Source organism: Erinaceus europaeus, chromosome 16 (genome assembly GCF_950295315.1).
Source record: "Erinaceus europaeus chromosome 16, mEriEur2.1, whole genome shotgun sequence".
Lineage (NCBI taxonomy): Eukaryota > Metazoa > Chordata > Mammalia > Eulipotyphla > Erinaceidae > Erinaceus > Erinaceus europaeus.
This window is the reverse complement of record NC_080177.1, coordinates 60525881-60553435: the sequence shown is the minus strand read 5'-3', so window position 1 is coordinate 60553435 and position 27555 is coordinate 60525881. Positions and strand designations below refer to the sequence as shown.

Sequence of the window (27555 nt, the reverse complement as noted above, 5' to 3'; positions counted from 1 at the left end):
GGAGTCGGGCCCGAACCCAGATCCCCACGCCAGTCCCCGCGCTCTGCGCCACATGCGCCCAACCCACCGCGCCACCGCCCGACCCCCAGAACAAGTTCTTTAGCCAAAAGTACCAGTGAAAGTATTAATATGCTGATTTTCTTTTCATTTTATAACTGGTCTTCGGACATTAGAACTGATTGTAGTAATTTCTTAATCTGCATGTCTTTGAAGCCATTAACTATGCAAATCTATGATACAAGATTAGGAAGTTTACGGGTGCTTAGTGGTGGTGCAGCGGATTAAGCACAAATGGCGTGAAGCGCAATGACCAGAGTAAGAATCTCGATTCAAAACCCTGGCTCCCCACCTGCAGGGGGTTCGCTTCACAAGTGCTGGAGCAGGTCTGCAGGTGTCTGTCTTTCCCCTCTGTCTTCCCTTCCTCTCTTGATTTCTCTGTCCTATCGAGCAATGACAGCAATAGCAACAGCAACGATAAACAAGGGCAACAAAATGGACAAAATAGCCTCCAGGAGCAGTGTATTCTAAGTGCAGGCACCCAACACCGTCAATAACCCTGAAGACAAAAGTTTTTGTTCCTGTTAATTATGTATGTCCTCCAAGGTAGACAAAATGGGTTTTTGGAAGAGAAAATGGGGTGTGGGTTGACTATAGGGGGAAAAAATTTTGATATTCTAAGTTTTTTAAATTTCATTTTGTAAGCGATTTAATAATGATGGACACGATTGTGTTATAAGAGGGCTACAATTCCTACCGCCACAGTTCCATATCCCATCATCTCCCTTGAATGGTTCCCTATTCATTATCCCTCCGAGTATGGATCAAAGATCTTTATGAGGTGCAGAAAGTGAAAGGTCTGGCTTCTATAATTGCTTCCATCTTTTAGGGTGGAGTTGGGCTCTGGGGAGGTGGGGCTCCAGGACACATTGGTGAGGTCGTTTGCTCAGGAAAGTCAGGTTGATGTCATGGCAGTATCTGCAACTTGGTGACTGAAAAGCATCCAGATATAAAGCAGGACAAATTATTTAATAATCAGGAACCTAAATGTAAATATAGCAGATGAGACATAATCTTTAATATCACGTAAACTTGACAGAAAGCAACTTCAATAATTACATATGTGTGGTTTGGGAGGTGGCACAATGGATAAAGCTTATGCCTGAGGATCTGAGGTTCCTGGTTCAATCCCCCGCACTACTATAAGCCAGTGACTTTTCTAGACAAAAACAGGTACAGTATAATGAGTAGGCTTGCAATAAATTAAGGAAAGCAAAAGTAGTTCTCAGGAAATTTAGAGACTGTTGACTTAAAACAACTGTTTAATTCCTAAGGGATTGAACTTTAAATATTTCAGGTTCTTTATAAAAATGAGGTTTGGGGGCAGGGGTAGATAGCATAATGGTTATGGAAACAGACTCATGCCTGAAGCTTCAAAGTCTCAGGTTCAATCCCCTGCACCACCATAAACCAGAGCTGATCAGTGCTCTGGTAAAAAAAAAATAAGGTTTGGAATTTTGAGAATCAAGTATGTTATGGCTGCAGTTGTCTATCTTTCTCCCTCTCTGTCTTCCCCTCTCTCCGTTTCTCTCTGTCCTATCCAACGACGACAACATCAATAACTACAACAATAAAACAAGGGCAACAAAAGGAAAATTTTTTTTTTTTACTATTACTGGGAGTCGGGTGGTAGCGCAGCGGATTAAGCGCACGTGGCGCAAAGCGCAAGGACCATCATAAGGATCCCAGTTCGAACCCTGGCTCCCCACCTGTGGGGGAGTCGCTTCACAGGCAGTGAAGCAGGTCTGCAGGTGTCTTTCTCTCCCCCTCTCTGTCTTCCCCTCCTCTCTACATTTCTCTCTGTCTTATATAACAACAATAATAACTACAACAATGAAAAAGAACAAGGCCAATAAAAGGGGAAATAAAAATTATATTATTACTAAACAGTGGTTGATAACATTACAGGGTATAGTTCCACACCATGCCCCCACTCTTCCAATGATAACCAGCATAGTTGTCACAAAGTTTTAATATTCCATTTTGTTGCCCTTGTTTTTTATTGTTGTAGTTATTATTGTTGTCGTTGTGGATAGGACAGAGAGAAATGAAGAGAAATGAAGAGAGGAGGGGAAGACAGAGGAGGAAAGATAGACACCAGCAGACCTGCTTCACCGCTTATGAAACGACTCCCCTGTAGGTGGGGAGCCGGGGGCTCAAACTGGAATCCTTATGCTGGTCCTTGTGCTTTGTACCATGTGCGCTTAACCAGATGTGCTACGTCCTGACTCACGTCACCAAGTTTTATAGTTGAATTACTTCTGATTTTTTTTTCAAGTGTATGTGTTTCAGTTCTCTAGTGTTGTTTATTTTCGGGGCTTCAGCAGGCCGGGCTAGCTTCACGGGCGGGTAACAGAGACGACCAGAGACATACGGCTGGGCCAGGAAGCTGTATTTATTTATTCAGGAAAAACGATTCATAAACTAACCCAAACTAATCACCAAACAGAACTCTCCTGCCTCCTTCCCCTGTGGCGGGGCCAAGAACTCTTGAACTCTGGAACTCTGGAACTCTCTTGGGGTTCCTTGGGGTGGGGACAAGCGGGCCCCGGAAACTAGCAGGACAATTTTCTTGACAGGGGGAGAGCTAGAACAAACCAATGTAAAGCATACAACACTCTAGATTACATCTGCTAGTTATCTTTCATCTCTGTTTATTTTGCTAAGCATTAGACCTCCAGTTCCATAGATTTTGTCCCAAAGGACGCAGTGTAATCTTTTCTAATTGCAAAGTAATATTTATAGAATATATATTCATTATCCAGTCATCTGTTGATGGGCATTTAGGTTATGTTCACTCTTTGGCTACTGTGAATAATGCTGAAATGAACTGCATAACAGTTTATGTTCCTTTGAATCAGTGTTTTTTTGCCCTTTGGATAAATGCCTAACAGTGATATTGCTGTATTATAAAATATTTCCATTTTTATTTCTTTAAGGACCCCCCCCCATACAACTTTCAAAAGGGGCTGCCTCATTCCCACCAACAGTGAAATAGACTTCCTTTTTCCTCAACTTCCTTGTCAACACTTGTTAATTCCTATTTTGTTGATGTGGAACATTCTCACAACTGTGAATTGGAACCTCATGGTAGTTTAATTTCCATTTCTCCAATAAGTGAGGAGGAACAAATTTCTTCATATATCAGAGGGCCAAGAAGCATTTCTTTAGAAAACTGTTTATTCAGTTTTTTTTATTATTCCCTTTTGTTGCCCTTGTTTTATTGTTGTAGTTACTATTGTTGTTGATGTCATTGTTGTTGGATAGGACAGAGAGAAATGGAGAGAGGAGGGGAAGACGGGGAGAGAAAGACACCTGCAGACCTGCTTCACCGCCTGTGAAGCGACTCTTCTGCAGATGGGGAGCCGGGGGCTTGAACCGGGATCCTTATGCTGGTGCTTGCACTTAGTGCCACCTGCGCTTTACCAGCTGAGCTACGTCCGACTCCCTTAGTCAGCCTTTTCACCCACATTTTTATTGGGTTATGCTTTTCCCTTGTTGATTTTTATTAGGTTGTTGGAAAAGTCATGAGGTATTTGACTTTTGTCACAATCCTTTTTTTTTTTGCCTCTAGGGTTATCACTGGGGCTCAGTGCCAGCCACCCCCAATAGCTTTTTCTTTTTTCCTTATAGAAATAGAGAATGAGGAGAGAGGGCGAGAGAAGATACCTGCAGCAGTACTTTACCACCTTTGAAGCTTCCTACTTTCAAGTGGGAACTGGAGCTATGTGATTTCTTCACAGATGTTTGATATCAATCTCTTGTCAGATGTGTAAATATCTTCTTGAAATTACTTGGTTGCCTTTTTATGTTTATGTGCTTTCAGTGTGCAGAAATTTTTTAGTTTGATGTAGTCCTGTTTATTTAATCTTGTTTCACTTTGGAATTCCAAAGTGTTTCACCAGTTTTTTTCTTATATACACTTTATAGTTCCAGGTGTTTGATCCATTTTAAGCTGATTTTAGTGCATGGTGTTAAGTGGTAATTTAGTTTCATTTTTTTCTACATATGGTTATCCAGTCTTCCCAGCATTATTTATTGAAAAGGCCTTCTTTTCCCCCATTGAATGACTTAGACTTCTTTGTCACATATAAGGTGTCCATATATTGATATGTGTCATTTTATTTCTGGGATATCAGGTTTGTTTTTTCCATTGGTGTGAGTGCCTACTTTGTTCTAATAACACACTACTTTAATTACTTGTAGTTGGGGAGTGAAATACCTCTCCCCTCCCTTTTTACCCCCATTTAATCAGTTTTGGCTATTCACTATGTTTTGTGGTTCTGCTTGAATTTTTGGATAAGTTGTTCAACTTCCTTGAAATATGTCATTGGAATTTTACTGGAATTATGTTGAGTCTGTAGACTATTTGGAAGTGTAACCATTTTAATAATATTTACTCTCCCAGTCCATGAACAAGATATCTTCCCATTACTTTGTGTCATCCTCTGTTTATTTTAACAATGCCCTGTAGTTTTCATTGTAAAGATCCTTCACCACCAAGGTGTTTTTGTTTGTTTGTTTGTTTTTATTTTCCATGAGGGTTATTGCTGGGTATTAGTGCAGACATTATGAATACACTGCTCCTGGAAGCCAATTTTTTTCTATTTCTATTTGATAGGACAGAGAAGTAGAAAGAAGTGAGGGAGATAGAGTAGGAGAAAGATAACTGCAGACCTCATTCACCATTTGTGAAGTGTCCCCTTCCTCTCTGCACAGTGGGAGCAGGGGCTCAAATCTAGGTCCTTGTGCATTATAATGTGTGTGCTCAATTGGGTGTGCCACTGCCTAGCCCTCTTATTATTGTTTAATTGCCACTAGGGTTATTGCTGGGGCTTGATGCCGACATAAAGAATCCACTGCTGATGGTGGCCATTTTTTTCCTTTTTTTTTTTTTTAAATATTTTTATTTTTATTTGACAGGACAGAGAAATTGAGAGAGGAGGGAGAGATAGAAAGATACTCGCAACACTGCTTCACTGCTCATGAAGCTTCCCTCCCTACAGGGGGCCCAGGGGCTAGAGCCTGAATCCTTGTACATGGTGACAATGTGTGAGCTCTACAGGGTATTCCACCACCTGGTCCCCAAATATTTTATTTTTTGGTGTTTGATTATAAATGGGATTAATGCCTTCATTTTTCATTTCCTCTGTCTCATTTGTGTATAGAAATACTACAGATTTATGTGTATTTTCTATCCTGCTACTTTACTGAATTTTTTTTTTTTTTTTTTACCAGAGCACTGCTCAGCTCTGGCTTATGGTGGTGCAGGGGATTGAACCTGGGACTTGATGGAGCCTCAGACTTGAGAGTCTGTTTGCATAACCATTATGCTATCTACCCCCGCCCTTACTTTACTGAATTTATTAAGGGTGTCCCATAGATTTTTTTTTTTGTAGAGTCCTTGGGGTTCTCTAGGTATGTTATCTGCAAGTAGTTATAGTTTAACTTCTTCCTTTCTAATTTGAAGTCCTTTGATGTCTCTTTCTTGCTGGATTGCACTGGTGAGAATGTTTAGGACTATGTTGAATAAAAATTGTGAGAGTGGGAGTCCTGCGGCAGCACAGAGGGTTACGCGCATGTGGTGCAAAGCACAAGGATTGGCGTGAGGATCCTGGTTCAAGCCCCCAGCTCTCCACCTGCAGGGGTGTCACTTCACAAGCGGTGAAGCCAGGTCCACAGGTGTCTATCTTTCTCTCACCCTCTCTGTCTTCACCTCCTCTCTCCATTTCTCTCTGTCCTATCCTACAACAACTACAATAACTACAACAATAAAACGGGATGGTTTCAATGATTTACATTCTTTAGGTGACTGCCATTTCACTGGAAAATTCATCTGAACATGTGTATCACAAAGTAAATTCAGAGTAGAAGCAAAACCTCAGTTGAACTGTGTAAACAGTTTGAGCTAACCTGAGAAGTATTTCTGAAGTAAAAAAAAAAAAAAATCTCTGTGAATGTTCTGTGAAGAAAGTCATAAAAGTAAAGACGGGGCTGGGTGGTGGCACAAAGGGTTGGACCAAGCACATGTTTAAGTGCACAAAGACCCAGGTTCGAGCCCCCAGTCCCCACCTGCAGGGGGAATGCTTTGTAAGTGGTGAAGTAGTGTTGCAGGTGTCTCTTTGTCTCTATTACTCCCTCTTGATTTCTGGCTGTCTCTATCCAGTAAATAAAGATAATAAAAAAGATTTTTTTTTAAAGTAAAGACAGCTGGCATATTAGCGAAAATAATCACTACTGAATATTTTGACTTTGGTATCACTCTACTAAATTGCTTAGTTACAAAAAAAAAAATCTGGGCTATCAAAATAGCTCACTTGTATAGTGTGCTGCTTTGCTGTGTATACCACAGTGGTTCAAGCCCAGCCCCCACTACTCTAAAGAAAGCTTTAGTGTTGTGGCTTCTTTCACTCTTTCTCTGCCATAAAAAAAAAAAAAAAAGTAGAACCCAATAAAGTTTCAAGACCCTGGTTCCCAACCTTCAGGGTAGTCACTTCATAAGTGGTAAAGTAGGTCTGTAGGTGTTTATCTTCTCCCCCTCTCTGTCTTCCCCTCCTCTCTGTTTCTTTGGTAAAGCAGGTCTGTAGGTGTTTTTCTTCCTCTCCCCCTCTCTGCCCCTCCTCTCTGTTTCTTTCTGTCCTATCCAACAACAGCAGCAGCAACAACAAAGGGGAAAATAAAGATGGGCACCAGGAGCAGTAGTTTGTAGTACAGGCACCAAGCTCAAGCAATAACCCTGGAGGCAAACAAGCAAAACCACAAGGCTTCTGATGACTGTGTCAGACTTTGGGCTCTCTACAGAAACCCATCTTCCTTATTTTGGAGGTGGGAAGATCTTCTATTATATACACTTTTCCCCTAATTCTTTCCTTTCTGTCCCACAATTGTAATATTGACCAGAATTTCAAACTGATACGAAAAATCTGTACAAAATCTAGTTCTTGGGGGTCGGACGGTAGCGCAGCCGGTTAAGACACATGGTGCAAAGCACTCGGATAGGCGTAAGGATTCCGGTTCAAGTCTCCAGCTCCCCGCCTGGAGGGGGGTCGCTTCACAAGCGGTGAAGCAGGTATTCAGGTGTCTGTTTTTCTTTTTTTTTTTTTTTTAAATCTTTATTTGTTGGATAGAGACAGAAGTTGAGAGGGAAGGGGGTGATAGGGAGAGAGACAGAGAGACACCTGCAGCACTGCTTCACCACTTGTGAAACTTTCCCCCTGCAGGTGGGGACCAGGTGCTTGAACCTGGGTCCTTGCACACTGTGACATGTGCGCTCAATCAGGTGCGTCCCCACCTGGCCAAGGTGTTTGTTTTTCTCTCCCCCTTTCTGTCTCCCCTCCTCTCTCAATTTCTCTCTATCCTATCCAAAAACAACAGCAATGGCAACAATAATAATGACAACAAGGGCAACAAAATGGAAAAAATGGCCTCCAGGAGCTGTGGATTCGTAGTGCAGGCACCAAGCCCCAGCAATAACCCTGGAGACAAATAAATAAAATAAAATAAAATCTAGTTCTTCCTTTGCCTCCAATAGTCTATGAGCTCGCAGCTAAAGCTAAAAACTAAAACAGGTTTAAAAAATCTCTAAGAATTTAAAACTAATTTCAGATAAATATTTTCTTGTTTCATATGTCATCAGAATGTGATTAAGTATATATTTAGTCCTGATCTCAGTCATACTGTTATTTTAACTTCCTGTTGAAATAAATACAGCTTTACAGAGTCACCAAGTAGTATAGTGACATTCAAGCATTGCTCACTGGCACAGTATTAAGAGGCTTGATTTTCCTACATAATCTTATTTCATAGCTTCTTGGCTCCAAATGTTGCATGTTCTGCCCTAATTTAAAAATATGAGGAAAACTGTATGTTCCCATATCTATACAACTTGATTATAAACAAGTGTTTTTTAAATCTTTATTTATTGGCTAGAGATAGCCAGAAATTGAGATGTAAGTGGATGATAGAGAAGGGAGAGAGACAGACACCTGCTTCACCACTTGCAATGCTTTCCCCAGGCAGGTAAGGACTAGGGGCTTGAACTGGGTTCCTTGGGCACTGCAACATGTGCACCCAACCAGGTATGCCACTACTCTCTGCATTAGTTAAAACACACACACACACACACACCCCAGATTAAGTATAGAACTGAACTCAAGGCTACATATTTTCTATGAAACTTAATAATTTAGTTTTAGTCAAACATATCTATTGCAATAAATTCATGTAGTTAATTGGAATTCTTTGTAAATTTAATTTGTACATCTCCTTTGGTTTCTAACTTTATAACAATACACTTTAACACATTTACAGCATCTATAAGAATAAATTTATACCTAGTTTATGATTCTACCTAGTTTAAAACAATTTAAGTAATTTCAGCAATATTGGGAGTCTAGACTGAATTTATTTCTATAAAAGGAGTTATACATAAAGTATCTTTTAGAAATTATGGTCTGGTCTTTAGTAGCACGTTGTTCAGTGGTGTCATGATTCTAAAATTAAAATTTCTTGCTATTACGGTATACATCTGGTAACAAATCAATTATAGAGATTTTTTTCCTCTTCAGGAATTAAATCTGTCAAGTTCCTTTTTTAAAAATTTCTTTTTCCTGTGGATGGCAAGCATGTTTTCTCTTTTCAGATTTTAAAAATGGCTACATAATTAGGGATAACTATATACCTCAAGGTAAAAGTGCTTAATAGTCCTCTGTGAAGCTCAGCAAGCAAGTAGAAAGACCTATAGGAGTTACCATAAGTTGTATAGATAAGTATTTACTTAGTCCTAGATACCCTCCTCACACACCTTCTACTTCACTTTCCTCAAACATTCTATCTACTCAAGTAACTACAGAATAGAAAGTAAGATATATCTCCTAATCTCTTCTGACAGGATTAGCATTATTGTCACCTCATGATAATCTTTAGAAGAGACACTGTATACAAATGGCCAAGAAATGTACTGGCAAATATATATATACATATATCAACAACTATTGTCCTATGACAACCTTTATTAGAATTTATTAAATTCAGTAAAACTTAAGATGAACTTAGACCACACCAAAACCTAGGTCTATTTCCTCCCTAACTTGAGGCAAGATTCCATAAACCTAATACCAGATTGAATACAACAAATGACACTCAATACTTTATCAACTGGGAGAAAGCCCAAGCTCATCAGATGAAGAAGCGGCTACAAAAGCTGGATAAGGGCAAGAGATAGGCTCACTTATGATGGCCTTTTTGGTCAGTAGCAGGCTACACCATCATCTGGGGCCCTACCCTAGTCAGGGAATCCTTGGCTTCCCCCATATATAGTATGGCCCAAGACCTAGAATAGACTCCTCTCTCTGCCATCACTGGTTACTTCAATCAGGAATGTCATCATAAGACCTCTAGTGGTCCTTTCAAGGACCTTACTCTCACTACAAGTAGCAATGGCAGGGACTGCCCCACTTTCCGAAGTGAGGCTGGGCCATTAGCCATTTGAAGAAGGCTGGTCCTGAAATGAATTCAGGGTAGAACATTCTCAGCTGTGTCTATGGACTATGATCTCAAACTGAGAAGGACACAGGCTATGCAGGCTCCCGTACTTAATGTGAATAAATATGGGCCCTGGTTCAGATCAGTGGGATAAACTGTTAATTGTATTTATATACTTTAAGTTTGGGAGCTACTCTCTGCCCTAATCCAGTTTTCTAGTCCTGTTCTCAGCTCTGACCCCATCTTCCTAGACAATATTTTTAAGACACCTGCATGTTAGCTAGCAAGCTTAGGCAAATAAAAATAAAATAAAGTAATACGCCCTGAGTAACATACCTAAAATAGACTTCCTAGCTTCTTTCCACCCCAAGATTACTAATCTCATCTGCTCTATTCCTACTTTTTGGTTCCTGTTTATTTTATTTTATTTATTATTGGACAGGAACCAAAGAGGAGAGAGAGGGGGAGATAGAGAGGGAAAGAAACAGACACCTGCAGCCCTGATTCACTATTCATGAAGCTGTCCCCTTGCAGGATGGGACCAGGGGTTTGCTTGAATCTGGATCCTTGTGCACTGTAATGTGTGTGCTTAACAAGGTGTAATACCACCTGGCCCCAGTTCCTGTTTATTAAACACTTTATCCTGTGGTCTGGGAGGTGGCTAAGGCACCTCATGCTAGACTCTCAAGCATGAGGAACTGAGTTCAATCCCCGACAGCACATGTACCAGAGTGATATCTGGTTCTTTCTTTCTCCCCTATGTTTCTCATAAGTAAATAAATAAAATCTTAAAAAACACACACACACACATTTTATCCTGCTTTATATCTTACTATCTTTCAGCCATCAAGTTGCCAATGCTACTATGATTCCTGGGTAGAAGATTTCACCAATGTGTCCCAGAACTTCACTTCTCCAGAGCCTTATCCTACTAGGAAAAGACAGAAATAGGCTGGGCTATGTATTGGCATGTCAAATCCCATGTCCGATAGAAAAACAATTACAGAAGCCAGAACTCCCACCTTCTACACCTACACCATATATATATACACAAAACAGTTGCCCACATCTGTGACCTTGTAAGAACTACTATAGTTTCCAATGAAAGAAATGGGGACTTGAAGCTCTGGTGGTGAGAATGATGTGGAATTATACCTTTGTTGTTCCATGACTTTGTAAATCAATATTAAATTACTAAAAACAAAAAGAATATTCAGACTGAATATACAATTTGTATCACTGTGAAAAAAAAAAAAAAAGGCCACACAGAATGTAGATTGCAACGCCCATGTTCAGCGAGGAAGCAATTACAGAAGCCAGACCTTCTACCTTCTGCAACCCTCAATGACCCTGGGTCCATGCTCCCAGAGGGATAGAGAATGGGAAAGCTACTGGGGAGGGGGTGGGATATGGAGATTGGGTGGTGGGAATTGTGTGGAGTTGTACCCCTCCTACCCTATGGTTTTGTTAATTAATCCTTTCTTAAATAAAAAAATTTAAAAAAAAGAATGTAGATTGACTGTAGGAACTCAAAGTTAATCAAGTTTGTGACGGGAATGCTGGTCATCTTCCCAACTATAGATTCCCCTATCCCTTTATCCTTTAATAAACTGGCTATAATGTTTTTAACTAGAGAAGGAATACAAGTTTTGATATAGTTACTCAAGCCACATAATTGAACATTAATTTACTATTTTTTAATAGCTGTGAGGTCAGAAATGACTTATTAGAAAGGCCGATCATTAGAAGAAATATATCAAAGCACATTTTATTTGTAAATGAGTAATTTATCTCAATAGTCCTTCCACTTGAGTCTATTTTGGAGGGGTGAGAACATAGTGTTATCACTTTTCAAGAACTCTTAAAAGAAATGAATTATACCCATAGTCACAGAGAAAGATGGCCTTAGTAATAATTTCTGTGAATTTTCTGTTCCTTTCTTTACTTTTGTTTCAGCAATACCAGAACCTCTTATGTGTTTTCACACTGTTTTCTTCCTGAACATCAGAAAACTGAGTTCCCATTAAAAAATTCTCAGAATTATTAATCTCCAAAATACTGTAATAGTCTTGAGATGTCCAAGGGAAGGAGAGAAAAAGATGCAAAAATCGACTGATTCTATAAAGATGCCAGATCCCCGTTTAAGGATGTCATTTTAACATAGTTCAGGCAAACCTGTGCTCTTCGTTTCAATATGTGAATGAAGTACTGCACCCACATCAGACTTTCGCTTGGGCATCTATTTCACATCTGAACTTTGGCCTTATGACTTGCGCAGCGTGGGTATTTGAGTAAGTACAATATTAAGCTCTAGTAGTCCAGCATTTCTCTCTCTCTCTTTTAATTTAGGGGGAGAATTAATAGTATACAACCAACAGTAAATACAATTGATGGTACATGTGCAAAATTTGTCGGTTTTCTCCAAAACACCATAATCGCCTCCAGCATTTCTACCGAGCAGATTTGTCCTTCATGTTTGCATCCTAAGAGTGTGACAAGGTATGATGAAGGAAGGTGAAAAAAAAACAAGAATAGTTTAATTCCTCCACTCCATCTCAGACCAAACGGGATGCGAGTTTGCGGCCATCCACGCCACCCCCCGCCACCCCCCGCCACCCCCCGCCACCCCCCGCCACCCCCCGCCACCCCCCGCCTCCCCCCGCCTCCCCCCGCCTCCCCCCGCCTCCCCCCGCCTCCCCCCGCCTCCCCCCGCCTCCCCCCGCCTCCGCCCGCCTCCGCCCGCCTCCCCCCGCCAGTCTCAAGGCTTTGCCCAGTTTCAAGCCCGGCTCCACAGAGGCCCCGCCCACACTCGTGGGGGGCGTGACCGCCTGCGCGGGCGCCTGCGCAGACGAGCACAGCCCGACTGTAGTGAGGGCGCAAAGCTCCTCAGAGCTTAGAGGGGTGTCCTCCGTCCAGAATGGGGTGGGTAGTTTCCCCAGGGTGACGGGCTGGGCCTATCTCACCACATCATTCCAGAACTGGCACAGATACTGTCTGGTGAAACAGCAGTGAAGTGTTCCATATTTTGCTCTGAGTGTCAGTGCTCGACCCAGGAGGACCTCAGTGACCTAGCAGGTCAACCCATTCGCAAGTGATCAGACTTGGGACAGACCACAGGAGCTGCTTCAGTCGCCGCAGCCCAGGCTGACTGGCTCTGTGGGTACCATGGCCCGCCCGACACTCGGAGACGCTGTGTGGAATGTAGCGGGTCCTAATCACTACTCCCAGCATGCTTTGCGCTCCAAGCGCCGCTGACAAACCAAAGACCCCAATCTGAGACCATTACCCAAGATGCCACTGGCCCTTATTTGCATGTCCCCCGCGACAGGTGAGGCCGCGCCCCATGACTGTAGCCCCAAACATGCCAATCTTGTGAGCTGATTCCATTACATAGGTATATTATAAACATTTCAGGACTATCAAGAAAGCACGTAACAGACTCACCGTAACTAGAAAAGGATAGAGACAGTTGTGCCATATATATCTGGCGGACCTAGCCTTGTAACGTGCTTGCTTCGGCAGCACATATACTAAAATTGGAACGATACAGAGAAGATTAGCATGGCCCCTGCGCAAGGATGACACGCAAATTCGTGAAGCGTTCCATATTTTGTCTCCCAGCATCACAAGTTAACAGCTTCTCCCTTTGTACAACTGGCAGTCTAAGACTTGAAAAAATTGTCTTCAGAAGAGCTAAAGCATTTCCAAAAGTAAACGCTGGAGTTGTGTGTACGCTGTGTTGGTTCCTTTGCTAAATTCCTTGTTAAGGGTTAATTTAAAGGTTACATTAAGGACTAACATAGTAAGTTCAGTAATTTGGAAATGACTTAATAGGGAAACATCGAGCAATTTAGATACCAAGTTTCACCTGCTCCTTCCAAATTGTGCTGTTTTCACAGACAAGACAGACTATACATTAAATTTTTTTCAGAAATCTTAAATTCTGTGCAATAGATTTAAGTCGAAGCTTCCTTAGTAACTTATATAATAAAAGTTTCGATTTCAATGCCAATGCCACATTGTGTATCTTTGTGGGAGGAAGAAATAATCTTTGGAAGCGGGGGCAAAATATGGAACGCTTCACGAATTTGCGTGTCATCCTTGCGCAGGGGCCATGCTAATCTTCTCTGTATCGTTCCAATTTTAGTATATGTGCTGCCGAAGCGAGCACGTTACAAGGCTGGATCCGCCAGATATATAAGGTACAGCTGTCTCTAACCTTTTCTAGTTACGGCGAGTCTGTTACATGCTTTCTTGATAGTCCTGAAATGTTTATAATATACCTATGTAATGGAATCAGCTCACAAGATTGGCATGTTTGGGGCTACAGTCATGGGGCGCGGCCTCACCTGTCGCGGGGGACATGCAAATAAGGGCCAGTGGCATCTTGGGTAATGGTCCCAGACTGGGGTCTTTGGTTACTGAGGCAGTGGCGCTCAGCGCGCGGAGCATGCCGGGAGGCGCGAGCTGGCACGAGGTTCCTGTGCACGAAGCCTCGTGGACCCGGGAAGGACTGAACGGCCGGCGCGGACCTGCTGCGCCTCACTTTTCCAGCACGTGGTTTCCCACTGAAACTTCCAGTGACAATTAGCAAAATAAACAGCAGTGGTCGCTGGGTCATTACCACCCTTAACAGAATTAAGGTAAATTCTATTTTCAGATTTGATTGTTTTAAAGATGCTTTTACTGTTAAATTGACAAAACAAAATAAGGCAAAAAAAAAAAGTAGGTTATTGCAATGTTGTGGTATCTTTTTCCCTGTAAGCACCCTGCTCGATTTCTTTTCATGCCTTTGATTTATTGAGGGGCAGGTAGGGGGAACACTGTATTTGCTCTGTGGGATGTCAGAATTCCTGAACTTTGTTTCCTTTTTACGAATGATGTCGTTTAATGTGTTTTTCCTTCATATTTTCACATTTCTTGAAAATTTGTGGTGAGTGCCAAAGACCTCAGTGGATTATAGTTTTTTTTTAACCCCCCCCCCCCAATTAAGTGTGCAGGTTGTTTGTGGAGCACAAGTTTGCAGCAGGTCATCAGTCATGGGGCATGGGAGGTCCTGGCAGAGGTCATCAGCCTGGCTTCTCCACTGTAAACATATGTCATAAATATGTCACTCAATGGTGTTATTTTTGTATGTAACTCCCTAAGTTTCTTTTCTTTTTTCTTTCTTTTTTTTATTGTTATGCCACCACTGGGGCTCTTTTATCCTTTTTTCCATCTTCTTTTTCATTGATAGAGGGTCGAGACAGAGAGACCTGCAGCACAGCTCCCCCCTTGGGAAACTTCACCGCTGTATGCAACACCCCTGATACCCCCATAACCTTCTTTAAAAATAGAGAATGGCTGGGGAGAAGACATAATTTTTATCACCTTGAAGTTCAGAGTTGCAAAGTGTAGTGTTCTGCACCACCACATGCCAGAGCTGAGTACTGCACTTGTAAAAACTAAGAATAAAAATAAATAAAATAAAGATGTCTTTCTTTCTTTCTTTCTTTCTTTCTTTCTTTCTTTCTTTCTTTACCAACCACAGCATTCCTTTGACCTGTGCTGTACAAGGATCAGATTCAGGGCCTCAGGCTTGACATATTTCTTTTTTTTTCCTTTTTTTAAAGGAGTTTTTTCTTTTCTTTTCTTTTTAAATTGGGGCAAATTAATGCTTTACAGTGTAGTCATTGATACATGAATACAAGTTTTTTTTGCCTCCAGGGTTATTGCTGAGGCTGGGTACCTGCACTACGAATCCAGTGCTCCTGAAGGCCATCTTCCCCATTTTGTTGCCTTTATTGTTATTGTTGTTGCTGGATGAGACAGAGAGAAGTTGAGAGAGGAGGGAAAGACAGAGGGGGAGAGAAAGACAGACACCTGTAGACCTGCTTCACCACTTGTGAAGCGACCCCACCCCCCGCAGGTGGGGAGCCTGGGGCTGGAACTGGGATCCTTGTGTGGATCCTTGCGCTGTGCACTATGTGCGCTTCACCCAGTGTGCTACCGCCCAGCCTTATTATTATTATTATTAATTATTATTATTATTATGAGAGCATTGCTCAGCTCTGGTTAATGGTGGTGCCAGGGATTGAACGTGGGACTTTGGAGCCTCAGGCAAGAATGTCTCCCTGTCTCCCCCACTATAGTTATTTTTTGCTTATGTTATACATTTATCGATAGCCTCACTTTGTAAATGTCTGTGCTACAGGTATTCAAGCAAATTGTGGAATACTGGATTCCCTTCCTCTGTTCTCTAGTTTCTTTTTAAATTAATTAATTATTTATTTTAAATTTGATAAGACAGACATTGAGAGAGGAGTGGAGGGTAGAGGAGAGAGATACCTGCAGACCTGCTTCTATAGTTATAGTTGCAACTTTTGAACACAATTATTGGTTTCTGCTAACCTCAAAACGTATAAAGGTAGGAAAGACAAGTCACCAGGACTTGCCAGGCATATTGTCCAGTTTGGAGTTATAAGGACATGAAAGGTGCTATGGCAAGTTCCTGTGGTGTCTTCCCTCTTCCCCTCCATCTCTCTGTCTCTCTCCGTCTGCCTCCCTCTTTGGTCTTCCTCTGGATGAAAAGGCAGCCCAGAAATCATAGATATAAGAGGTCTCTGTTTATCAACAACAGTTCCCATATTTGCATTTGGATAAAGACAGTGTATGTAAATCTCCAATTACTTTTTTGAAAGCGGGTGGTAACTTTATTTTATCACAACTTTCGGAAGTTGTATAGGAAATTAAGATGACTACTTATATAATAAAAAATAATTACTTTATTTTAATTTTATTTGTCTTATATTTGAGAAGACAAGACAGAAATTGAAATGGAGTGGAGAAATAGGAGAGACACACCTGTAGCCCTGCTTCACCATGTGTGACGCCTTCTCCCTGAAGGTGGGGACCAGGGGCTTGAATCTGGGTCCTTGCACAGTATAACATTTGCACTTAATCAGGTGCACCACTGCCTGGCCACTCACAAATCAACTTTAGGTAAGATTGACTTAAAGTGTTTTTCTCAGCTTATCTGATAACTTTAACAAAAAAGTTTCATTATATTCTACAGTATTAAGGGTCTATTACCAAAAATTGTTGTCGTAATAATTCTAACTAGTGGGCTGGGGTGACAGCAGAAGACTTTCATGCTTGAGGCTCTCAGGATCCAGCTTCAATCCCCAGCACCATCATACAAAGTTGAACATTTCTCTGGTAAAACAAACAAAAAATAAAACAAAACAACAACAAAAAGAATGTCAGTCAGGAGAATGTCCTTCTACATACTCTGAAATTGTCTTCCAGACTGGAAGATGGGAAAGATGTTTTTAAGGGGAACGGGTGTGAGAGTTCAGGAGAGACTCTTCAATCTTACTTTATTTTATTTTATTTTTGATCTCTTTTTGGTGGTGGCTGTTAGACTTTTTGGTGGCAAGGTGCAGGTATAGGAAACACCCTACTCCCCCCCCCCTTTCAATAAAGTGACATTAGATAAAAATAAAAAGGCTGGCAAAACAGATCACCTAGACAGTGTGCCTGCTTTGTCATGCACTAGACACAGGCTCATAGTAGGCCCCACTGCACTGGAGGAAGCTTCAGTGCTGTAGTGTTTTTGTCTCTCTCTCTCTTGTCTGTCTCTCACTTGCTATTTGGAAAAAAAAAAACACAGCAGACAATTCCACATGTTTCTTAGTAATGACTCAGATTTCGTTCATTCTTCCTTTCTCTTCCTCCCTCCCTCCCTTCCTTTTTTTTTTAAAAAATGTTTATTCCCTTTTGTTGCCCTTGTTTTATTGTTGTAGTTATTATTGCTGTTGTAATTGATGTCGTTATTCTTGGATAGGATGATAGAGAAATGGAGAGAGGAGGGGAAGATAGAGAGGAGGAGAGAAAGATAGACACCTGCAGACCTGCTTCACTGCTTGTGAAGCGACCCCTCTGCAGGTGGGGAGCCGGGGTTGGAACCGGGATCCTTATGCCGGTCCTTGTGCTTTGCGCCACCTGCGCTTAGCCCGCTGCGCTACCGCCCGACTCCCCCTTTCCTTCCTTCTTTCTCTCTTTCTTTCCTTTCTAAACTACTTTATTGGGGAAATAAGTATTTACGAAACAGTTGTCGTGTGGCTAAAGTTTCACATCTGCCCATGATAAGTGCCTACATGCCACTCCCACCAGCAGCCTAAGTCACCTCCACTAGTCTGGCTCTGCCACTATAGATTACAGCCAATCCAGATTTCACCCTGTGTTTCCCGCCTCCTTTTTTTTTTCTTTTTAAGTTCCACCTATGAGCAAGTTCATCCAGTTTTTGTCCTCTTTTATTTTATTTTATTTTATTTAACATGATTCCTGTAAGTTTTGTTGAAGCAGAAGAGATTGCATTATTTCTTACAACTGTTTTGTACTCCTTGCTGTATATATAGCACAGCTTTCTTCTCTTCTCTTTTCTTTTTTTACTTTGATAGGACGAAGAGAAATTGAGAGAGAAGTGGGGAGAGAGGGGGAGATCCATGACCAGGGTGTTTTCGTTTTCATGATGGTTCCTTTAACTGTACTGAAGTTTTTCAGTTTGATGTAGTCCGACTGGTTTACTTTTGCTTTTGATTTCCTTGCTGTTGGACTTCAGGAAGACCCTGATTTCTTGATATAAGTCCTCCGACTCTGGGCCTTCAGGAAATTGAGAGAGGAGGAGATTCAAAAGTAGTAGCTACTCCCCCCCCCCCCACTTCCATTTAGGTTAGAAAGACAAAGATAATGAATACTGTCTACGTTCTTATATAAATATTTTATTTATACACCACCTGGGAAACAAAGTTTCACATGAGACAGAGTGATAGACACAGACAGACAGGCAGGCCAGAGTACCACTCTGCAACATGAAGTGCTGGAGACTGAAGTCAGAACCAACCTCTTGCATACAAGTCCAGAGCTCTACCAGTCTAACATTTTACCAGCCACAGGGGCATACTTTTGACAACAGGGGAACAAATGGGTTTTTATTTTTAAGTTTGTAATATTTTTTAGTTCTCATTCTTTTTTTCTTTAAATATTTATTCCCTTTTGTTGCTCTTGTTGCTTTATTGTTGTAGTAATTATTGATGTTGTTGTTGGATAGGACAGAAATGGAGAGAGGAGGGGAAGACAGAGAGGGGGAGAAAAAGATAGACACCTGCAAACCTGTTTCACCACCTGTGAAGTGACTCCCCTGCAGGTGGGCTTGAACTGGGATCTGGTCCTTCACTTTGCGCCATGTGTGCTTAACCCGCTGCACTACCGCCCAACTCCCCAAATGGGTTTCTCTTAATAGCCCAGGTTTTCTTTTAATCTCCTTGAGTCCCCTGCCCTTCAGTTTCAATAATTAATACACCAACAGGGAAACCTTTTACAGAAACCTGCTGAAGCTGAAACCTCATACTGACACTGGCTGGCTGACTTCCTGGCTTCATTCTCCTCTTCTCTTCTCTTCTCTTCTCTTCTCTTCTCTTCTCTTCTCTTCTCTTCTCTTCTCTTCTCCTCTCTCTCTCTTTAAATATTTTATTTATCTATTTACTGAGTAGAAACAGAAATTGAGAGGGGAGGGAAAGAGAGAAAGAGAGACACCTGCAGAATAGCTTCACCACTCATGAAACTGCCCCACCCCCCCGCAGGTTGGGACTGGAGGCTTGAACCTGGATCCTTGTGCATGGTAGCCTGTGCACTCAACCAGATGTGCCACCCCCTCTCCTGACATTGCCTTTCAAAGGAAAGTAGATTCTTCCTGCCTGGCTTAATTTTCCTTCAGCAGTACGATTTATAATGTTACATGGAGAAAAAGAAACACTTCAATCCTGGGGGGAGAGAGAGATTTATTAATGAGTAAGATAGAGAGGGGAAGATAACCAGATTATCACTCTGGCACATGTGTTCCATGGGGTTGAATGATGGACCTCACACTTTATTCACTGTGCATTATGCAACCTCCCAGGCAGCTCAAGCCTGGGCTCAATGACTGCACTACAAATCCACTGCTCCCAGAGGCTATTTCTCTCTCCCCACCATTTTTGTTGCCCTTGTTATTGCTGTTGTTGTTGGATAGGATAGAGAGAAATTGAGAGAGAATGGGAAGACAGAGAGAGGGAGAGAAAGATAGACATCTGCAGACCTGCTTCGCTGCTTCACTGCTTGTGAAGTGACCCTCTTGCAGGTGGGGAGCAGAGGTTTGAACCTGGATCCTTGCACAGGACTTTGCTTGGCACCATGAGCACTTAATCCAGTGTGCTACTGCCTGGCCCCCTCAAGCCTTTTGTTTTACAAACACAATTCAGAGTGTCCTTGATTCAACTGTAACAACAAGATAGCACTCAATGAAAAGTCTACTTTAATCTTTCTCTTTTTTATTATTTTTTAATTCATAGAACAGGAACATTCACGGGGGCCAGGTGGTGGTGAAACAGGTTAAGTACTCACATTACAGAGTACAAGGACCCAGATTCAAACCCCTGGTCCCCACCTGCAGGGAGAAGCTTCACAAGCAGTGAAGCAGGGATGCAGGTGTCTCTCTGTCTCTCTCCCTCTGTCCTCTCTATCTCCCTTCCCTCTCATTTTCTCTCTGTGTATACCCAATAATAAATAAAAATATTTTTTTATTTATAAAAAGGAAACACTGACAAAACCATAGGATGAGACGGGTACAACTCCACACAATCCCACCACCAGAACTCCGTATCCCATCCCCTCTCCTGATAGCTTTCCTATTCTTTATCCCTCTGGGAGTATGGACCCAAGGTCATTCTGGGATGCAGAAGGTGGAAGGTCTGACTTCTGTAATTGCTTCCTACTGAACATGGGTGTTGATAGTTCGATCCATACTCACAGCCTGACTCTCTTTCCCTAATGGGGCGGAGTTCTTGGGAATCGGAGTTCCAGGACATATTGGTGGGGTTGTCTGTCTAGGGAAGTACGGTTGTCATCATGCTAGTATATAGAACCTGGTGGCTGAAAAGAAAGTTAACATATAAAGCCAAACAAATTGTTGACTAATCATGAACCTAAAGGCTGGAGTAGTGTAGATGAAGAGTTGGGGGTGGGGGTCCTCCGTTTTGTAGATAGCTAGTAGGCATATTTTAGTTATATTCTAAAGGGCCTGTGGCTATACTATTTTTTTCCCCCTGAGCCTGAAATCTGATATGCAGGTGGATCCAAGTTATTGTCTGGGGAGATGATGTCATGGCTAGGAAAAAGACTAGAAAGCTGGACCAGGGAAGACAGTAGCTCCCAAATATGGGAAAGGTATGTAAATATTGTTGACTGTAAACCTCATAGATTTGATGTGATCTGGGGCCCATATTCAGCTTAGGAGCCTATATGACTTCTGCATCCCTCTAGATCTGAGCTCACATTCTGTGGTCATGAGTAGGAACATTCCAAGCTGCCCCAATATCAGGATCCATCTTCCTCACGTGTAGCATAGATGTTCCATCCTTCAGAGGATGGAACATTCTCTACTGTTGTTGATCCAAGTTGAGGGCAAGGTCCTATGGGGGCCCACAAAGGGGTCTATTTTGTTTTTCCTGATAGAGATGACCAGGAACAATGGAGAGAGGGACTTATTCGAGGTTTAGGCCCATCATGTCTGTTTGGGAATCTTAGGACTTCCCGAATAGGGCCTCAGCTGATGGGGTGGCCTGATAGTGACTAAAGAGTCATTGTTAAAGTATGCCTGTCTCTTGCCATTATTCAGCTTTTGCAGTTCTTGCTTTGATAAGGTTAGCTTTGGAGTAAATGAGGGAAGTATAATAGGAAGTAGGTGAGGAGGGTATCTAAGTCTAAGTAGACACTATTTCATTTTGAACTTTATACTGACTCACTGCAGACTATTGTGTACTTTTGCTTTCCGGTATACATTTTGCCCTAATTTATGGATACATGTGAACATATGCCCTGTCTCATGGGACCTGGTATATAGGTTTTGGGACTTTTTTAGGAAGTGAACCACCTGGAATGGAATTAGAGAATCCTATGAAAGGAAAGGTCTCACCTGAGTAATGAGGCTGAAGGGTTGACATTCCATGTCTGACATCTCTGGACACAGGTTCAAGCCCCTGGTCCTCACCTGCAGGGGGAAGCTTCATAAACAGTGAAGCAGGGCTGCCCGAGTCTCTCTGTCTCTCTCCCTCTATGTTCTCTATCTCCTTTCCCTCTCAATTTATCTCTGTGTCCTCCCAATAGTAATTAAATATTTTTTTAAAAAATAAAAGGAACTTTCAGTGTAATTGAGGTACGCAAAAATCACAAGTAACTTGCTGTTTGGGAATTCTGCTCTAAGGATTGAATCAGAAAAAGAACTATCTGTAAAAAGAACTATGTATAAATGTGGACAGATAGTTGTAGAGAAGATAGTTGGCCCAATGTCTAAAACTTTAGAGGAACTGTTGTGGATTGCAGTGGGGAGAGTGAAGATTCAGCACTCCGGTGGTGGGAATGGTGTGGATTCAAACCCGTCAACATGTAATTCTGTAATAGAAAAATATAAAATATAAAAATAAATAAACCAAAAAAAAAATGAAGAAACAAGTATCTGTACCACTTAAAAGCCTTCAAGTCAGCTACATAATGAGTTCAGCTGGCTTGTTCTTCCAGCACTGGTTGGGTTTCATGGTTTGACATTGGTTGCCAAATTGACCAGGGGCTGGAGAGCCTCAAGTGGCCTCAGCTGGGAAAGCTCTTCTCTCCTTGGGAACTATTGTTCTTCATGAGAACTTAGGACTGTTCACATGGCTGAACTTCATTCCAAAACCCTGAGAAGCTTCATACTGTTGTGTCATCAAATTTGGGCGACTAGAGCCTTATGATCAACGTGAGTTTGGCTTGTGGCCTGAAAGGAAGCTTTCTTTCTAATCTGGACATGATTCTCTAGATAGGCCATTTAAACTGAGATCAGCTGGTCAGTTCTGCTCTCCCTTGAGTTCACTTCTCTTTTGGAAGCCAGTTGCCAATTCGACTGGGGAACTTACTAGTTTAGAGTGAAGTGGTTGGATGTGCTAGCCTACTGTGTGTTCTATCAGACAGACTTGGCCACATGGGTGTCTGGATAGGATCCCAAAAGAGAGGACTAAAGTCTCTGAGGTCAAAGCTCAGAACTGGAGCCCTGCCCCTTATATTATGGTAGAATTTCAATTTTTAGTTATTGGTTATATCTCAATAAACACAGGAAAAATGAAAAAAAAAAAAAAGGAAATTCTGCTCTAACTATATAATGAGGAAACTTGTACTGCACCAATGTAAAGGACTCCGGGGGTGGGGCTTTCAGACCCTGGTGAATGATGGTGGAGGAGGACCTAGGCTATGGGTGAGAGATTGTTTTGCAGAAAACTGAGAAATCTTACACATGTGTCAACAGCTGTATTTACTGTGAACCATTAATCCCCTCAATAAAAAAAATTAAAAAAAGAACTCAACCAGAATACTCAAATTTTCTTGCACAGGGGCAGATGAGACACTTAAAATCATAGTGCCAGAGACCTGCTTTACCTGATGTGAAACTGGTCAGCTCCACATGAGGAACAGAGGCTGTCAACCTAGATTGTAAGAGATTTTTTCAGGTATCAGTGTCATAGATCTTCCCTGAAGGTTCTCATTTAATTACTCTCCATTTCTTTGTCCAGCCTTTATAGATTTAATTCAGTCTTGCCAGCATCCCTCATCCCTTTTTTCCATCTGTCTGAGTTCCCCTCCAGCTCCCTTCCTTTTTTTTTTTTCCTTCAGAGTTAGTGCTGGGGCTTGGTGCCACCACTAGGAATCCACTACTCCTGGAGGCCATTTTCCCCATTTTTGTTGCCCTTTCTGTTGCCCTTGTTCTGGTTGTTATTGTTATACCTGTTGTTGGATAGGACACAAAAATCGAGAGAGGAGGGGAAGACAGAGGGGGAAAGAAAGATAGACACCTGGGAGTCGGGCTTTAGCGCAGCGGGTTAAGCGCAGGTGGCGCAAAGCACAAGGACCGGCATAAGGATCCCGGTTCGAACCCTGGCTCCCCACCTGCAGGGGAGTCGCTTCACAGGCGGTGAAGCAGGTCTGCAGGTGTCTATCTTTCTCTCCTCCTCTCTGTCTTCCCTTCCTCTCTCCATTTCTCTCTGTCCTATCCAACGACAACAACAATAATAACTACAACAATAAAAAAAAAACAACAAGGGCAACAAAAGGGAATAAATAAATAAAATAAAATATTTAAAAAAAAGAAAGACACCTGCAGACTTGCTTCACCACTTGGGAAGCGACCCCCGGGGGAAGCTGGGGGCTCAAACCCCGATCCTTATGCAGGTCCTTTCGCTTTGTGCCATGTGCACTTAACCCGCTGTGCTACTGCCCAGTCCCCAGTTCCCTTCCTTTTGCAGTCATACACCTTCCCTCTAGATGTATCTGGTGACTCTCAGAACTCTTCTTCAGTGTCCCACCTATAAAGAACTCTCAAGTCCTGAGTTTTATTTCTTCAGAGTTTTGCTAGCTAACTCCGTAAACTCTTCCCCAAACTTGCCTAGTGATTGATTCCTAGACTTAACTTCTTTTTATTTATTTATTAGTAATTTAATAATGATTGACAGGATTGTGGGGTAAGAGGGGTACTGTTCCCACCACCTGAGCTCCATATCCCCTCCCTTCCTTTTTTTTTTTTTTTTTCCTCCTCCAGGGTTATTGCTGGGCTCGGTGCCTGCACCATGAATCCATCACTCCTGGAGACCATTTTTCCCCCTTTTTGTTGCCCTTGTTGTAGCCTCGTTGTGGTCATTATTATTACCATTGTTGATGTTGTTCGTTGTTGGACAGGACAGAGAAAAATGGAGAGAGATGGGGAAGACAGAGAGGGGGAGAGAAAGATAGACAACTGCAGACCTGCTTCACCGCCTGTGAAGCGACTCCCCTGTAGGTGGGGAGCCGGGGGCTGGAACTGGGATACTTAAGCCGGTCCTTGCGCTTTGTGCCACGTGTGTTTAACCCACTGGGCCACCACCTGATGCCCGTCCCCTCCCTTCTGTTGGAAGCTTCTCTATTCTTTATCCCTCTGGGAGTATGGACCAAAGTTCTTTATTGGGAAGTGGAAGGTCTGGCTTCTGTAATTGCCTCTCCACTGGACATGGGCGTTGACAGCAGACCCAACTTCTTATAGTCTCCGGAGGAATAGTCAGTGTCTAGACATTCAAAGGATGAGATGGCATTTCTCCCAGATGACTTATCTGTGTTTTATTGGCTATTTTTATTTTGCCACCAGCATTACCACTGGGGCTCAGTGCTTGCACAACTCCACCACTTTTTCCTTCTGTTCCCCTAGAGAGAGCAAGAGAGAAAGAGAGGCAGAGAGAGGGAGGCTCATGAAGCCTTCCCCTGAATGCACTCATATGTTGTGGTCTGGAATTCAAACTCTGGTCCTGTTGCACAGTAAAGTGTGTGCTCTATAGAATGCCAACCTCTGTTGGCTACTTTTATAAACTGATAAGGCTGCCTTTGGTTACCAACATCTGCTTTTTCCTTTCATTGATGAATACATTTTAACACAAGCTAGGTTTATAAGCGTATGAAATTTTTATCCTATATTAAACTGTCTTCAGCCAGTTCAGAGATGTTCTGCAGAGATGCCCAATAAAACAATAAAACCAGGTATACATTTTTAGCAGAGAAGGAAAGCTTATGGACTGCAGAGTCCAAACATCTTTTTATTTTTCTTTTTTACTCTTCAAATGGGGATAAAGGTCACAGCTTTGCTGACTTTCTGATTTTCTAATTTGAAAACTCTTTAGTTTTGCAACTTGTTTTTTTATTTATGGCAGTAAGCCATTGCTTACTTTTTTTGTAGCAATGATTGGGAATTTGGCAGTATGACTATCATTTGGTGAACTCTCAGTAGGTTAACCATTTACTGTTATCTAGTGTGTTGGGTGAGGAGCAACAGAGAACTGGTATGTTAGTCTTGTTTGCTTGTCAATGGATCTGTTTTTTACTCACATCAACTAAGAATACTCTATGCCTCTTAGAACAGGAATAGCTCTCTATTATCTGAACTAGTACATTTTTTTTTTTATGCTTCTCTGCTTACTCTTGATCCATGGTTGAAGTTTTAGAATTGAAGATAGAAGTTCTGTGTCCGTATGTCTATAATTCAGAAAATTCTTAACCTTTCATTATATGAACACATGTTCTCCTATATTACTAGTTTATATTAGTTAGATTATAAAATCTAAGTTGATGGAGTCTTGTTCTGATGTTCTGACGGAACAGTGAAGTGCTTATGTATGTTCCTGTTAAGTCTTTAAAGCTGTGAATTAGTCTTTAGAAGCTGCCTATACCTCACACATTTTGATGGTATTGGTTTACAGTTTAATTTAGTTCAAAATATTTACTTTTTTGTTTACTTTTTTCTTTGTCACATGAACTATTTAGGTGTTTATTTTCCATTTTAAAATATTTGGGACATTTTCTAGGTATCTTTACTTTTTTTTTAAATTTGATTCCGTTAGGGTGTAATTTCTTCCCTTTCTTTTTTGTTGCCCTTGTGTTTATAGTTCTTTTTTTTTTTTCTTCCATCTGGCTACATGTGTTTATAGTTCTTGTTGTTATTATTGTTGTCGTTGTTGTTGGATAGGACAGAGAGAAATCAAGAGAGGATGGGAAGACAGAGGAGTAGAGAAAGACACCTGCAGATCTGCTTCACCATTTGTGAAGCGACCCCCTGCTGTTGGGGAGCTGGTGGTTTGAACCGGGATCCTTATGCTGGTCCTTGCACTTTGTGCCATGTGCGCTTAACCCGTTATGCTACCACCTGGCCCCCAGGGTGTAATTTCAATTATTATTGGATATATTGAGACTTGTTTTATAGCCCAGTGAAGATTCCAAATGCCCAGGAGAAGAATGTTGGTGAGTGGAATGTTCTATAAATGTCAGTATTAATTGATAATGTTCAAGTTATTATGTCCTTGGTAGCTTTTTGTGATTCTCCCAACAACTATTGAGAAAGGACTATTCCTTCATGTATTTTGAAGGTCTTTGTTAGATGCCTGCACATTTAGAATTGCTTTGTCTTCTTTAGGATTTGGTTCTATTATTGTTATAAAATATTCTTCAATGATTACAGCTACTGAAGTCAATTAAATGGATTTTATTTATTTACTAAAACATTTAAATAGGCAGACAACTTGCATTTTGCCAAAGCCACACCCCCTTATCATACTCCTGTTTTCTCATGGTACCGTCTCTGTCATGAAGTTTTTTTCATTCTCTTTTCTTCTTACATCCAGGGTTACCACTGGGGCTTGGTGCTGGCACTATGAATCACTACTCTTTCTGCCCATTTTTTAATTTTTTTTTAAATATTTATTTTATTTATTTATTCCCTTTTGTTGCCCTTGTTGTGTTTTTTTTTTTATTGTTGTAGTTATTATTGTTGTTGTCGTTGTTGGATAGGACAGAGAGAAATGGAGAGAGGAGGGGAAGACAGAGAGGAGGAGAGAAAGACAGACACCTGCAGACCTGCTTCACCGCCTGTGAAGCGACTCCCCTGCAGGTGGGGAGCCGGGGTTCGACCTGGGATCCTTATGCCGGTCCTTGTGCTTTGCGCCACCTGCGCTTAACCTGCTGCGCTACAGCCCGACTCCCCCATTTTTTAATTTTAATTTTGTTTGTTAAACAGAGAGAAATTAAGAGGGGAGGGGAAGGCAGAGAGGAAGAGAAAAAGATGGACACCTGCAGACCTGCTTCGTCGCTTGTGAAGTGACCCCCTGCAGCTGGGGAGCCGGGGCCTCGAACTGGGATCCTTGCACTTTGTACTATGTGCGCTTAATCCAGTGTGCCACCGTGCAACACCAGGTTTTTTTCCACTTTCTATCTTCCCCAACTAGAATAAAACTACAGAGTAAGACGATATCTCTTTTGTTCACTGCTGTATGTCAGTGGCCTGTCACAAAATATAACCGCAACAAATACTTCCTGAATGAGATAAAGTATAATAAAACTATGACAGCCATGAGGACATTTCCATGACACCACCCTATTTGTTCTATCTTAATATAGCCT

At 41.8% G+C, this 27555-nt stretch overlaps 2 non-coding genes across 2 annotated transcripts; one reads left to right on the top strand and one right to left on the bottom strand.

Annotated features, from left to right (window-relative positions):
- Positions 1–13046: 13046 nt before the first annotated feature.
- On the top strand, positions 13047–13153 carry LOC132533571 (U6 spliceosomal RNA). The gene has a single exon (XR_009545435.1). It is a non-coding gene; the product is annotated as a U6 spliceosomal RNA (small nuclear RNA).
- Positions 13154–13604: 451 nt separating this feature from the next.
- LOC132533570 (U6 spliceosomal RNA) lies at positions 13605–13711 on the bottom strand. Its single transcript, XR_009545434.1, has one exon. It is a non-coding gene; the product is annotated as a U6 spliceosomal RNA (small nuclear RNA).
- Positions 13712–27555: the final 13844 nt, after the last annotated feature.